The 14,318-nt window shown below is 55.7% G+C and overlaps 1 protein-coding gene across 3 annotated transcripts in view; it reads left to right on the top strand.

The window, feature by feature from the left end:
* MGAT4C (MGAT4 family member C) overlaps window positions 1-14,318 on the top strand; it is a 103,518-nt gene that overhangs the window by 33,824 nt on the left and 55,376 nt on the right. The window contains exons 1-2 of one of the 3 annotated variants that reach the window (XM_064154871.1): window positions 9,849-9,927; window positions 10,079-10,234. The exons of the other annotated variants lie outside the window; for them this stretch is intronic. The gene's annotated coding sequence lies outside the window, so the exon portion shown is untranslated. Of the gene's footprint in view, window positions 1-9,848; window positions 9,928-10,078; window positions 10,235-14,318 lie in introns of those variants that run through there. 3 annotated transcript variants of the gene reach the window in all.

Genomic DNA, 14,318 nt, shown 5'->3' with positions numbered 1-14,318 from the left:
GCTGCCGGAGCCCTCTGCTCGGCTGCTCTGCCCTGGCTCCACAGCAAGGTCCCTCCTTAGCTCAGGCTGCTCTGCCTTTACTCCACAGCAAGGTCTCTCCTTAGCTCAGGCTGCTCTGCCCTGGCTCCACAGCAAGGTCCCTCCTTAGCTCAGGCTGCTCTGCCCTGGCTCCACAGCAGGGTCCCTCCTTAGCTCAGGCTGCTCTGCCTTTACTCCACAGCAAGGTCCCTCCTTAGCTCAGGCTGCTCTGCCTTTACTCCACAGCAAGGTCCCTCCTTAGCTCAGGCTGCTCTGCCTTTACTCCACAGCAAGGTCCCTCCTTAGCTCAGGCTGCTCTGCCCTGGCTCCACAGCAAGGTCCCTCCTTAGCTCAGGCTGCTCTGCCTTTGCTCCACAGCAAGGTCCCTCCTTAGCTCAGGCTGCTCTGCCTTTGCTCCACAGCAAGGTCCCTCCTTAGCTCAGGCTGCTCTGCCTTTACTCCACAGCAAGGTCCCTCCTTAGCTCAGGCTGCTCTGCCTTTACTCCACAGCAAGGTCACTTTTCACTAAGGCAAATGCACCTCCAGTATCTGAGCAGAAAGTGGCTTGGAGCCTTGGCTGCTTTGCCCAGCCTGAGGCCTCTGCCATGCTTTGGCTGCCTGGGGTGAGGAAGAGAAGCAGCAGGTTTGGGTTGGGCTGTGGCAGCGAAGGCAGCTAAGTGCTGCTTGGCTGTTCCAAAGGGCGTAGGAAAGGAGGGGCAAGGCCAAGCTCTGGCACTGGCTGCCACTCAGGCTCCCTCACCTGGAAAGCTTTGAGAGTCACCAAACCCAGAACTGTGCCCAAAGTCTACCCAGGCTCCCCCTTTGACAGGAGCAAGACCTGGCACCAGCGTGGATCTCATCCTGACCTCCCCCAGCCTCTTCTTTTCTTCACACCTCCCATTGTTTTTCACAGCCCTTTTCCCTCTTCCCAGCGTTCTTCTTCCCAGCCTTTTTCCTTCCTAGCTTCTTTTTTCTCTTCCCAATCATTTTTTTCTTCCCAGTCTCCTTTTCTCTTCCCAATCTCTCTTCTTCCCAATCTCTTTTTTCCTTCCCAACCTCCTTTTCCATATGGATGCCAACCCAACATTCCCTTTTTCCTTCTTCTGCTCCTTGCAGAAGCCTTCTTGCAACACATGGTCTGGACTTGTGCCAGGGGAGGGTTAGGTTGGAGAGGAGGAAAAATGCCTTTGCTTCGAGAGTGGTCAGGGACTGGCCCAGGCTGCCCAGGAGGTGGTGGAGTGCCCATGCCTGGAGGTGTTCCAGAACCCTGTGGCCACGGCACTTGGGTTTGGTGGCCATGGTGGTGCTAGGCTGATGCTGGAGTGGATGATCCCAGAGGGCTTCTCCAGCTGAAGCAAGTCCCTGGTTCTGTGCTGCACAGCACTGAGGGACAAGCTGGAGCTGCAGCTGGTGAGGTCCATGCTATAGCAGACAAAAGAGAACGCTTTCAGCTGAGTACTTCTCTCCTGTGTGCTGGGGGCAGTGTCCCAGGCCAGCAGCTCTGTCTGTGGGGCTGCTGGGTTTTCAGCAAGGCTACCTTGCAGCCTGCAGCCTGCTTCTGAGTTCTGCTTTCTGGCTTTATAGCTTCAGGCTGCCGTGGGAGTATTGTGATATTTTTGTCAGGAGATGATTTACAAGAGGAGATATTAATGCACAGCTAACACTGGGAGATGTGGGTATGCTGAGGGGCTAAATATAGGATCTGGAGTAAAATATGCTGAAATGTATGAGTAATAGAGAGGGCTTCAGCATGCAGAGCACTCCCTGGATTGGAGCAAAACAGTCACCTCAGCAAAGTGCCTTGGGAAGTCCTGCACAGAAATCTTCCTCCCCACTGTCGTTCCATCTTAACTGAAATGCTTCGCAGAGCCACAGACTGCACTGCCTTGGAAGGGACCCTCCCAGGGCATCTTGTCCACACCCTGCAGTCACAGGGACACAGCCGGAGCAGGCTGCACAGGGACACAGCCAGGCTGACCTCAGATGTCTCTAGGATGGGGCCTCAACTCCCTCCCCGGGCAGCCTGTGCCAGTCTCTGCCCACCCTCACTGTGCGCAGCTCCCTCCTCATGCCCAACCTAACTCTGCTCCAGTTGCAAACCACTGCCCTCAGCCTGTCCCCACAGCCCCTTCTGAGCCTCCCCAGCCTGCCTGCAGCTCCCTGCAGACACTGAAATGCAGCTCTGAGCTCTGCCTGCAGCCTTCCCTTCCCCTGGCTGCCTGCAAAGGTTATTGGCTATTGCCTTTTCTGCGAAGCTGAATGTTTTCTTCTCCAAAGGAGCATCTCAGAGGTTTGTAACTAACAGGTTTGAGTGGCAGGAGAGGTTTAAGATAAGCTTATTTGCTCTCTGAGTGTTGTGCTCTGAGCGAGGCAGTGCAGAGCATTCTCTGCTGAGCCCTGTGAGAAGTATGGAATGGAGCAGGCAAATGCTGCTTTATTGAACCTTCCAGAAGAGAAAACCCCAAACGGAGTTCTCCTTCCTCATGAAGTTCATTTTCAGCACCTCAGGAGCAAGGAGTCATTGCAGATTACCTGCAAAAAGATTAACTTGACAGAGGCATCAGGGGAATAAAGCAGGAAATGGAGGCACAGTGAGAGTGAGGGGAATTACAGGGGAAATAATTGCAGCGTTTTCAGGAATGTAAGGAGATTATCTTTAACACAGCACTTGATAGCAGAGAGGAAAGGCAGCAGCTGGAAGCATGAGCCAGAAGAGGATCATAGGCAAAAAGGTAAATAAAACTGTGATAAGCAAAACCATGGCAAATGAAAAGATGATAAATAATAATAGGATGGATAAAAAGATGATGAATAATAATGTGACAGATAAAATGTGATGGAAATGAGGTGATGGATAGAGAGATGAGGAATAAAAATAGGATAAATAACAATGTCACAGAAGCACAGACTCCAGCAGGCTGGCAGAGAGCTCCAAGCTCAGCCAGCCCAGCCTAGCACCCAGCCCTGCCCAACCAACCAGACCATGGCACTAAGTGCCCCAGCCAGCCTTGGCTTCAACACCTCCAGCCATGGGCACTGCACCACCTCCCTGGGCAGCCCATTCCAATGCCAATCACTCTCTCTGACAACAACTTCCTCCTCACATCCAGCCTAGACCTGCCCTGGCACAGCTTCAGGCTCTGTCCCCTTCTTCTGTTGCTGGCTGCCTGGCAGCAGAGCCCAACCCCACCTGGCTACAGCCTCCCTGCAGGGAGCTGCAGGCAGCAATGAGCTCTGCCCTGAGCCTTCTCTGCTGCAGGCTGCACCCCCCCAGCTCCCTCAGCCTCTCCTCACAGGGCTGTGCTCCAGGCCCCTCCCCAGCCTTGCTGCCCTTCTCTGGGCACCTTCCAGCACCTCAGCATCTCTCTGCAGTGGAGGAGCCCAGAACTGGACACAGCACTGCAGGGGTGTCCTGAGCAGTGCTGAGCACAGGGGCAGAAGCAGCTCCCTTGTCCTGCTGCCCACACTGCTCCTGAGCCAGCCCAGGATGCCATTGGCTCTGCTGCCCACCTGGGCACTGCTGCCTCCTCTGCAGCTCCTCTCTGCCACCACCCCCAGCTCCCTCTCTGCCTGGCTGCTCTCAGCCACTCTGGCCCCAGCCTGTAGTGCTGCTTGGGGTTGTTGTGGCCAAAGTGCAGAACCCTGCACTTGGCCTTGTTCAGTCTCCTTCCAGGCAAATAGAAATAGGATGAATAAAGATGTGATGAGGGAAAATGTGATGGATAAAAATGTGATGATGAAGAAGAAGGAAAGTGCTAAGCAGGAATCTGGCAAATAAAAAAGAAAGCTCTTGCTTCTGGTGAGATAAAACAAACACTTAGCAGTGCCTTGGTGCCACAGGAGACTTGCCAGAGTAAGTGGCAGCTTTCTGTGTGGGTATTTCCAGGGCTGCATGAAATGAAGTCTCTCTCCTGATCCGTGTCACTTTGAAAGGTAGGGCAGTTCTGCTGCCTTGGTGAGATCTCTTCTCATGAGGCATGGCAGAATCCAATTTGCCAGCAAGATCCATTTGCATTCACATCAGAGTGCAGCCCCCACGCCGTGTGCCACGGTGCTGAGCTCAGAGCAGAGACCTCTGCCTCCATTCCTGTCCCCCACCCTGCCTGCTTCCAGCCCTGTTCGGCAGAAGTCGCACTCAGCGCCAGCGCCGCAGTGGGTCCCAGGTCCTGCCCTTTCAGCCTGCTGAGCTCTGGAACAAGAGAAGGGGCTCCAGCACCTTTGCCTGGCTCTGGACTGAGGCTGGGTGAGGGCAGACTGAGCTGGAGGTGGGGAAGAAATTCTTGAGAGTGGGGAGGTGCTGGCAGAGGTTGCCCAGGGAGGTTGTGGAGCACAGAAGCACCAAACGTGATCTAAGATCTAAGATCACATTGGGTGCTTCTGTGCTCCACAACCTCTCTGGAGGTGTCCAAGGCCAGACTGGATGAGGCCTTGAGCTGGTGGGAAGTGTCCCTGCCTGTTGGAGCTGGATGGCCTTTCAGCTCCCCTCCAACCCAAGCTGCTCTGAGGTTAAACCTGGTGCATGGCTCTGGACAGCCAGGGACAAGCTCAGTGCAGAATCCTCTGGAGGTGCAGCTGAGTGCTGTGCAGTGCCCCCGGTGTGCCTCAGCAGCTGCTGGCCTGGGAGCAGCAGGGTGCAGAGCACTTACCTGTCTCTCACAAAGAGGTGTGCAGTGGAGAGAGATGCATCCACCTGGGCTCAGAGGGTGGGAGAAAAAGGATCTGGGTGGTTGTGTTTCCTCTGCAGGGGCTGCCCTGAGCCCAGCCATGGAGCAGCCAGCTGTGAGGGGAATAAAGGAAGCATTTCATTGCCCCTTCGGCCAGGCTGGGCTGCCTTTGGAAGGTTCCAGCCCAGACTGATTTAAAGGGCTCCTCAGCAGCTGATGTCAGAGGAAGAACCTCCAGTGCCTGCTGCGCCAGGAGGGGATCTGCTGAGGTCCCACCCAGTGCTGCTTCCGTAAGCAGATGCTCTGCACTTCGGAGTTCCCAGCCTGCAGAGAGGCAGTGCAGGGCTCTTGGCAGTGATCTGCAGCTCTGCTTTGTCTCGTGTGTGGTGAACAACCCCGGGAGCAGGCAGAGGCAGGGCACTGGGGGGGCTCTTCTCTGAGCTCTGTTTGCCCTTTGTGCAAAGCTCCCTGCGTGCCCAGCACCCACTGCCACGGCAGGGTTAGCTCTGGCAGCTGATCTCTCTGCTTCTGCAATCCTGTCTTTAAAGCTGAGGGGGAAAGCCAAGAAGCAACCTGAGAGTGTCCAGTTGGGTCTACATGAAGCAGGAGTTTAGTTTAAAAGCTCTGAGAGGAGCTGAAGTCCTTCCTGAATTCACTGTGCTGGCTCTGGAAAGCCCTTAGCAAGGAGTGTCTGGGCACAGCCTGCCAGCTGGGCTCTCAGAGTGCAGGGGCAGAATCCTCTCACACACAGTCCTGGGGCAGCTTTCTCAGGAGAACAGGGCTGAGGCATCTTTAATTGCATGCTGAGGTCAGTAGTGATGGAGTGTGAAAAGGGGCTCAGAAACCAGCAATCCTTTCACACAGCTCCAGAGGTGCCTTGGAGACTGAAGCCCAGGGTCTGGCCATGCCTGCTCAGCAGTTGTTCTGTGTTAGGCAGCCTTGAATAGACACAGTCTGTGAGGATACCACCCAGTGATGCTCCTCTGCTGCTTGGCAGTGCCTGCTCAGGGAGGAAAAGGTCTGAGTGACAGCAGAGCTTCAGCACTGCCCAGCCTGGGGCAGCAGGGGCTCGGGAGAGGAGCCTGGGGCAGAGCTCTTCGCTCTCTGCAGCTCCCTGAAGGCAGGCTGCAGTCAGGTGGGGTTGGACACTGCTCCCTAGCAGCAGGTGATAGGAGAGGCAATGGCCTCCAGACTTTATGGCTCTGTGTCTGTGTGAGCATCTTTAACCAGCACCAGGGCTAGAAGCAATGGCCTCAGGTTGCACATGGGGAGGTTCAGGTTGGACATAAGAAATTCCTTCACTGAAAGGGTTCTCCAAGCCTGGCACAGGCTGCCCAGGGAGGTGGCTGAATCCCCATCCCTGGAGGTATTCCCACAAGGCAGGGATGTGGTGCTGAGGGCCATGGTTTGGCCCCAGCCTTAGCAGAGGTAGAGGCTGGCTGGTCTGGATGATCTGAAAGGGCTTTTCCAGCTGGAATGTTTCTGTTATTCTGTCACCCTCAGAGACCTCCTCCACTGCAGCAGGCTATGGAAGCTCTGAGACCTCCACTGCAGCAGGCTATGGAAGCTCTGAGACCTCCACTGCAGCAGGCTGTGGAAGCTCTGAGACCTCCACTGCAGCAGGCTGTGGAAGCTCTGAGACCTCCTCCGTGCCCAATTCATCTGCACTCATTCTAAATTCTTCCCAAGCATTCACCTTATTTATAGCCTGACCCAGATTCTGGCGGTGCTCCTGAGCATGTTCCTGATCCAGGGCACAGAAACATCTTTGCAGAAGGAAGGCAAACAAAAATGACTGAAACAAAGCCAAAAGCAGACCAGAGAGAAAGGAGGCACAGCAGGAGCTCCCAGAAATAACTGATGTGAGCCAGAGCAGCACTTTGTGCTGGAGAATGGCACAGGAGGGGCTTTGCTGGTAGCCTTGTGAGAAAAGCTTAGTGGCAGAAACCTTCATGGTGGGAAACTTGCTTGGGTTATAGAACAATCAGTCATAAATCCCAGCTCTATGGACACTGGAATCACAGAATGGGTTGGAAGGGACCTGAAAGATCACCCAGTGCCAGCCTCCTGCCATGGGCAGGGACACCTCCCACCAGCACAGCCTGCTCAGGGCCTCATCCAGCCTGACCTTAAACACCTCCAGGGAGGTGGTGGAGCACAGAAGCACAGAAGGTGATCAAAGATCACCACCACCTCCCTGGGCAGCCTATGCCAGAGTCTCACCACCCTCACTGCAAACAACTTCCTCCTCTCCATCCTCAGCCTCCCCTCAGCTGTTTTTTGGCTCTGATAATGAGTATTTGCTTTATTCCCTGGGGCAGTACCGAGTGGGTGAACCCCACAGGGCCCCGATGATGATCCTGTGGTGGTTTGGAATCGTTTTCTTCCTCCTAATGAATGACAGGCAAATGAAAGCTGCAGGGCAACAGATCAAAGCCGTGTTCTGGTCAGCTCTAAAGCAGCTGTCCTCAAGGGCAAGACAGCTGGTGGCAGCTCTGGGTTTGTCTGTGCCACAGGTTTATTGCAGTGAAGCCAGGTGTAAAAGGTTGCTTTGATGTGATTCTTCTCACTTTATCCTTGCAAGCCTGAAGGTGTTTGCTAGTGAAGAGAAAAGGCTGTTTGCTGGGGGGGAAACCCACTCCTGTGCATCCTGACCAAGGGCTGGCAACTATCCCCTCTCAGACTGCTCTGGGGCTCACAGAACAGCTGCTTGTGGTGATTATAAACCCACATTTGTGAAGAAAAGCTGGGCAGGAGCCAGCAATGGGCACTGCCAGCCCAGAAGGCCAAAGCAGTGTGGCCAGAGATGGAGTGAGGGGATCCTGCCCACTCTGCTCTGCTCTGGGAAGTCCTCACCTGCAGGGCTGGGGCCAGCTCCAGAGCCCCAGCAGAGACATGGAGCTGATGGAGAGGGTCCAGAGGAGGCCACAAAGATGAGGCTGGAGCTGCTGTCCTTTGAAGACAGGCTGGGAGAATGTGACCAGGACCAGGCTGGATGAGTCCCTGAGCAACCTGTGCTGGTGGGAGCTGTCCCTGCCCATGGCAGGGGCTTGGCATGGGATGAGCTCTGATGTCCCTTCCACCCCAGCCCCGTTCTGTCACCCTGTGCCCAGCCCTTGCCTGACAAAGCTGATGTTTCTTTTGTTCAGGAAGCAGCTCTGCTCATTAAAAATTCTGAGTTAGTTCTGCCTTGGCTTTCTTAATTTTCTTTTTAAAACATAAATTACCAACTCAGCTCTAATGTGTGTTTGACAGGAATAATTTGGAGGTAATTATACAGAGCCAAGCATTTAGGCTCAGGGGTAATTTGAATGCAGCTTCTTTCACCCTTCCTAATGATGAGGCTCTGGTGCTGTGCTCGTCAGTGAGCATCATCCTGCCACAGGAGCAGGCAGAGATGGAGCTGCTCGGCAGGCAGGCAGGGATGGAGCTGCTCAGCAGGCAGGCAGGGATGGAGCTGCTCGGCAGGCAGGCAGGGATGGAGCTGCTCGGCAGGCAGGCAGGGATGGAGCTGCTCGGCAGGCAGGCAGGGATGGAGCTGCTCGGCAGGCAGGCAGGGATGGAGCTGCTCGGCAGGCAGGCAGGGATGGAGCTGCTCAGCACTCAGGCTGCAGGGTGAGGCCTCAAGCCACTGTGCAGGACTGGAACAGGGTGAAAAGCTCCCTGTGAATCCAGTGGCATTGGCAGCTGGCACCCGGGCCCCCAGAGCAGGTCTGTGAGTTTCCTCTTGCTTGCTGTCACAAAACCACTTCACTGTTTGCAGAGGAGCTGCACAGGCTGCAGAGGCAGTCCTGACACCTAATACATAAGAGCAAGGATCCTTCAGGCACTGGAAGACTGCTCTGAGGTCTCTCTCTCTGCTTTCCAGCAGCCTGCCACTGATGGTGATGGTGATGATGAAGGTCTGACTAATACAGTGGTTGTTAACTCAGCTTCTGTGTCTCCTTGTAAGGTATCTGATTCCAAGGCTGCTCAAGGTTCTCACCCCAGTGCCCGGTGTGGGGAGCAGGGAGGGAGGTGCCCCGGGTGGCTGTGCCCCGGGAGGCTCTCTGTGGCTAGCAGGGGCAGCAGCTCTTTTAATTAGGGGAAAGGTTGATTAATCTGTCCTGAGCCTGAGCCGCTTCTCCGTGGATGCAGGTCTGCAGCCTGCAAGTTCCTAGTGGGAGACCTCGGGTGGAAAGAGCTTCAGCTCTGGCTCCTTCACTTAAATCACTTAGACTCTGCTTAATTAGTCCTGTCTCAGGCTCACACAACTGTCAAGACTGGAAGAGACCTCTGAGATCACCAAGCCCAGCTGCTGGCCTACAGCTCAGTGCCACCACTGCTGCTGAGCTACTACCACCAAACAGGTCCCCAGCACCACATCCAGAGTCTGAAAGCCCTCCAGGGATGGGGACTGCACCACCTCCCTGGGCAGCTGGGCCAGGCCCCAGGCCCCTTGCTGGGAAGACATTTTCCTCTTGGTGCCTTGCTCTGGCAGGTGGCAAAGTCTGCAACACATAGAGAGATAAGAACAGAGCAAATTCTAGCTTGTGGAGTTTGGTCTCCAGCCTTTGAGTCTTGGAGCTACTGGACAGAGGTTTTGGTGTGTGTCGCTGGTGCCTGGGAAAGAGCCTCACAGGGGAAGGGCTGGAAGGCTGTGTGCTTCTGGGTATCACTGTGAGCCCCCAAGGGCTATGGCACAGGAGTTCATGTGCAGGCGGAACAGTTGAGACACCAACCTCAGCTCAGCTTCTGCAGCTACAGAGCTCTGGGATCTCTGCAGCAGGCTGCACTCAGGTGGGATTGGGCTCTGCTCCCTAGGATCAGGGGATAGGAGGAGGTGAAGTGGCCAGAAATTGTGCCAGGGCAGCCTTAGGTTGGAGAGAAGGAGCAATTTGTTTGCTGCAAGAGTGGTCAGGGACTGGCACAGGCTGCCCAAGGAGGTGGTGGAGTGCCCACGCCTGGAGGTGTCCCAGAACTGTGTGGCCATGGCCTTGGGGCCATGGTTTGGTGGCTGTGGTGGTGCTGGGTTGCTGTCTGGACTGGGTGGTCTCAGAGGGCTCCTCCAGCCCAAGCACTTGTGTGATTCTAAGATTCTATCATCAGCAGCCAAAGGAGAGCTCAGAGGAACCTTTTCTGGCAGCAGCTTGTCCTGTTCAGGGCCAGTGTCAGTGACCAGGCAGCAGCTTTCTGCTCGCCACAGGTCTGCTGGCAAGGGAGAAGCCGAGAGCAGCAGCTCAGCTCCAGGTGCTCCATCACCCAGGTACAAACCATTACTGGTCAGAGCAGCTCCCAGCTGCATCCCTTTAGCTTTGAGTGGCGGAGTGAGAAGCAGCAGCTGGGCTTGGCTGCTGAGCCAGACCTCCCCCGAGCTTTAGTAGCACAAACAACTTCTTTTTCGTGGTATATTACAGCCTAATGAGCTGAGCACTCTCCCGGGGGCTTCTGTGAACACCTCTCCCAGGGGGTTTCTGTGTCAGACATCAAGCAGTGGAGCAGCATCCCCCGGGGCTGATATTCTTCTGTCTTTGTTGGAACTCCCAGAGCCAGGTGGTCCTTCCAGGATGCAGGTAAGATGAAAACTTCCCTTCCTACGTGAGCAAATTCCTGCTGCTTCCTCTGCTAAGCAGTTCTCTGACCTGCAGGAATGAAGAGAAACAGTGAAGAGTGAGGGGAAAATTAAAGAGGAGAGAAAATGAAAAGAGGAAAAAGAATCTGCCCAGGGAAGCAGGGGAAAAGTGAAAAGGGAGGAAATAAATTACCTAAAGAGGCTCAAGGCAGAGCTCATTGCTGCCTGCAGCTCCCTGCAGGGAGGCTGTAGCCAGGTGGGGTTGGGCTCTGCTGCCAGGCAGCCAGCAACAGAAGAAGGGGACAGAGCCTGAAGCTGTGGCAGGGCAGGTCTAGGCTGGATGTGAGGAGGAAGTTGTTGTCAGAGAGAGTGATTGGCATTGGAATGGGCTGCCCAGGGAGGTGGTGGAGTGCCCATGGCTGGAGGTGTTGAAGCCAAGGCTGGCTGGGGCACTTAGTGCCATGGTGTGGTTGGTTGGGCAGGGCTGGGTGCTAGGTTGGCACTTAGTGCCATGGTCTCCTGACTGGACCTGGGCTGGGTGAGCTTGGAGGTCTCTTCCAGCCTGGTTGCTCCTATGATTCAAAGGCTGCTGCTGAACCTCTCTTTGCTTTTGCTTCCCTCAGGAACTCTGTATCTGGGGGAGGGGGGTCTCCCAGTAACGTGGCCTGGGTGGCAGTGTTCTGCCCGTGCCAGCAGCAGGCTCTGCTCTCGTGGGCAAAGGATTTCGAGTGGCTGCCAGAGTCCCATTACCCTGCCCAGCTCAGAGCAGCGCTAAGCCAGTGAGTGCTTTGCAGCTCCTGATCCGTTTGATCCAGGTTTAGTCTGCTGCAGCCCTCCGGTTACTGAGGGTGTGAGAAATGCTGAGTGAGAGGCAAGGAGCAGTGAGGGAAGGAGGCAGGGGAGAAGGAATGGGGTAGGAGAGAAGGAAGGAGAGGAACTTTGTCTCTGCAGCCAGGGTCAGGGCAAAGGTCCACGTGTGCTGCCAGGAAAACGAGGCAGAGCTGTGATCAGTTTGTGCTGCCACAGGGCGAGTGAGCCCCAGGAGCATTGCTGCTCTGTGTCCTGCTTATGTCTTCCAGCAGAGCTTTGGGCACCTTCCCAGGTGAAAGGTGTGGAGGTTGTGGTGTCAGTGCGGTGCCACAAGGTCACCTTCTGGGTCACTAAAGCTGCCTTTGGCGATGGAGGCCCAGGGGGAACTTCTGAAACAGTTGGACAAAGGAACAGCTGTTCATAAACCCTGTAAGGCTGCTCAGCACTGAGCTCTGATCTCTTCTGCTTCTGTTTCCCCCACCTCTGGTGCTGGAAGCGTCCCCACAGTGAGCAAGCCCTCAGTAAGCTCTGCCTTAGTCTCTGTGCACATGAACGGTGCTGAGCTGCGGATCTGGGGGCCCAGAGAGGGGCGACGAAGCTGGGGAGGGGTCTGAAGAGCAGAGCTGGGGGGGGTTGGTGTGGAGAAGAGGAGGCTGAGGGAGATCTCATTGCTCTCTGCAGCTCCCTGAGAGGGGTTTGGACTCTGCTCCCTAGGCTCAGGTGATAGGAGAGGCAATGGCCTGAAATTGTGCCAGGGGAGGAACAATGTCTTTGCTGTCAGAGAGGTGAGACGCTGGCACAGGCTGCCAGGGGAGGCTGTGGATGCCCTCTCGCTGGAGATGTTCAAGGCCAGGCTGGCTGAGGGCCGGAGCAGGCTGGGCTGGTGGGAGATGTCCCTGCCCAGGGCAGGGGCTTGGCGCTGGGTGGTCTTCAAGGTCCCTCCCAAGCCAACCCAATCTGCGATTAGGGCTCCTGGCTGCGCGGGAGGGAAGGCTCAGCCTGGGCCGTTTTGCATTCCTGTTTCGTGCGGGGACACTGCCCCAGGATGTCGCCTGGAATGTGCCATTAACGAAGCCCTTTGCTTAAGAGCGCTGCGCGGGGCTGGGAGATGCTGAGCAGCGCTACTGGCAGTGATGCATCGGCGGTGTTAGCTGGCAGGTAGCAGCAGATTCCCCCACTGAGCTGCTGCGCTAACTGGGACTAAAGGAGGCAAAAAGGAAGGGGCAAAGCTGCTTTGAGAGGAGAACAATGATGTGTGCTGTGAAACGCCTCGGGGATGAGGTGGTTCCACTTGCGCTGCTTCGGTGCGTTGCAGGAAATGGTTCGGGATGATGCAAGCTAACAAAGTGAGGATCATCTCCTGTAACTCCGGTGAAATGTAGGGTAAATACAGGGTGCTGGTACTTAAATATTTAAAAGAGACTACCACGAGATTAAACCACAGCATTTTAAAGGCCTTTTCAAGTCATTTTTTATTGTTGTGGGGGCTTTTTGTCATTATATTAACTACTGCTAACAGAGGACTTGAGGCTTGAAAAAGAAGGGGGTTGGGCTGAAAGGCAGAGGGGCCAAACCTCTTCAGATAAGGTTGTTTAGGGTTCCTGTTATCCATGCTCTCTGCCGTGGTCTTCAGAAGGGAAGGATAACATCATTCTGTTCTGCCCACTCTGTGCAGGGCACACTGGAGCCTGCTGGAGCTGTGCCAGACATGAGCTGGATGGGCAGAACGTGGCAAAGAGGAAAGGAGGCTGCAGGGAGCTGGGTCTGAGCTCTGCTCCCTAGGCTCAGGGGATAGGAGAGGAAACGTCCTGAAACTGTGCCAGGGGAGGGTTAGGCTGGAGAGGAGGAAAAATGTCTTTGCTGCAAGAGTGGCCAGGGATTGGCAGAGGCTGCCCAGGGAGGTGGTGGAGTGTCCATGCCAGGAGGTGTCCCAGAAAGGTGTGGCTGTGGCACCTGGGGCCATGGTTTGTGCCCATGTGGCACTGGGTTGCTGTCTGGACTGGGTGACCTCAGGGGCCTTTTCCAAGCCAGAGAGCTGCATGGTGCCCAGCCTAGGAGACAGAGGCTGAGCTGACCTGGTTGCTACTCCAGCACAGAATCTCACTGGATTTCAGCCTGAGCTGATCCTGGAGCCACTGATCTTGTGCAGGCTTTGAGAGAGAAATGCCAGGGACCAGGAGCTGCAGCAGTCCTGGGGGGGTTGTCTGTTCATTTGGACTTAACTTCTTCTGTGGCATACAAGAAGGGCCTGGAGCTGCTGGAGTGGGTGTGGAGGAGGCCACCAAGGTGATGGAGGCTGCAGAACCTCCCCTGTGGGGACAGGCTGGGAGAGCTGGGGCTGAGCAGCCTGGAGAAGAGAAGGCTGCAGGGAGACTTCAGAGCAGCCTGCCAGTGCCTGAAGGGGCTGCAGGAGAGCTGGGGGAGGGACTTTGGACAAGGGCTGGCAGTGCCAGAGTGAGGGACAGTGGCTGTGAGCTGGGAGAGGGGAGATGAGAGTGGAGAGGGGGAAGAAATTCTTCACAGTGAGGGTGAGCAGACACTGGCACAGGCTGCCCAGGGAGGCTGTGGCTGCCCCCTCCCAGGAGGTGTTCCAGGCCAGGCTGAATGAGCTTTGAGCAGCCTGGGCTGGTGGGAGGTGTCCCTGCCCGTGGCAGGGGGCTGGCACTGGTTGAGCTTTGGGGACCCTTCCAACCCAAGGCATTCCGTGTTCTGTGACACAAAGGGAATGTCCTCAGCTGTGCAGTCAGGTTGCAGCTTTGTTTTCATCTGGCTGCAGTCAGCTCCTTTGTCATCCACACCTGGATGTGGTTTTCATCCCAGGAGCAGGTGCCCACCCCTGGCCCTTGGTGCAGTGCTGCTGCTTTTGCCCACCGAGCTTTCTGAGCTGGCAGTGCTTCAGTGCACTAATTAAGGCTCCTGAATCCACCTTCACACTGCTCCTGGGACAAGTGACAATTTCCTCTGACATGACAGGTGGGGAGGAGGCTGAGCCTTCGTGACTCTCTCCAGTTGTTTTCCTCTAGAAGACAAAGGCAGGCAGCTGGGAGGAAGCTTGCTTTGCTTTTTGGCTTTGTCACTCATTTGTCTGAAATGACAGATGTGAGAATCCAGAGAGCTCTGTGTGCAGGCTGCCACTGCGCCTTGGTGCCTGCCTCTGGAACCAGCCAGAATCAGATCCAGGCAGCACAGGAGGGGAGCTGTGCCCAGAGGCAGGCACCCCAGGCAGGGCTTCCTTGGGCCAGAGTTCTCCTGAGCTCCAGCCAGCACCTCCCTGC

Source organism: Pogoniulus pusillus, chromosome 15 (assembly GCF_015220805.1).
Source record: "Pogoniulus pusillus isolate bPogPus1 chromosome 15, bPogPus1.pri, whole genome shotgun sequence".
Lineage (NCBI taxonomy): Eukaryota > Metazoa > Chordata > Aves > Piciformes > Lybiidae > Pogoniulus > Pogoniulus pusillus.
This window is presented reverse-complemented; position numbering and strand designations above follow the sequence as displayed.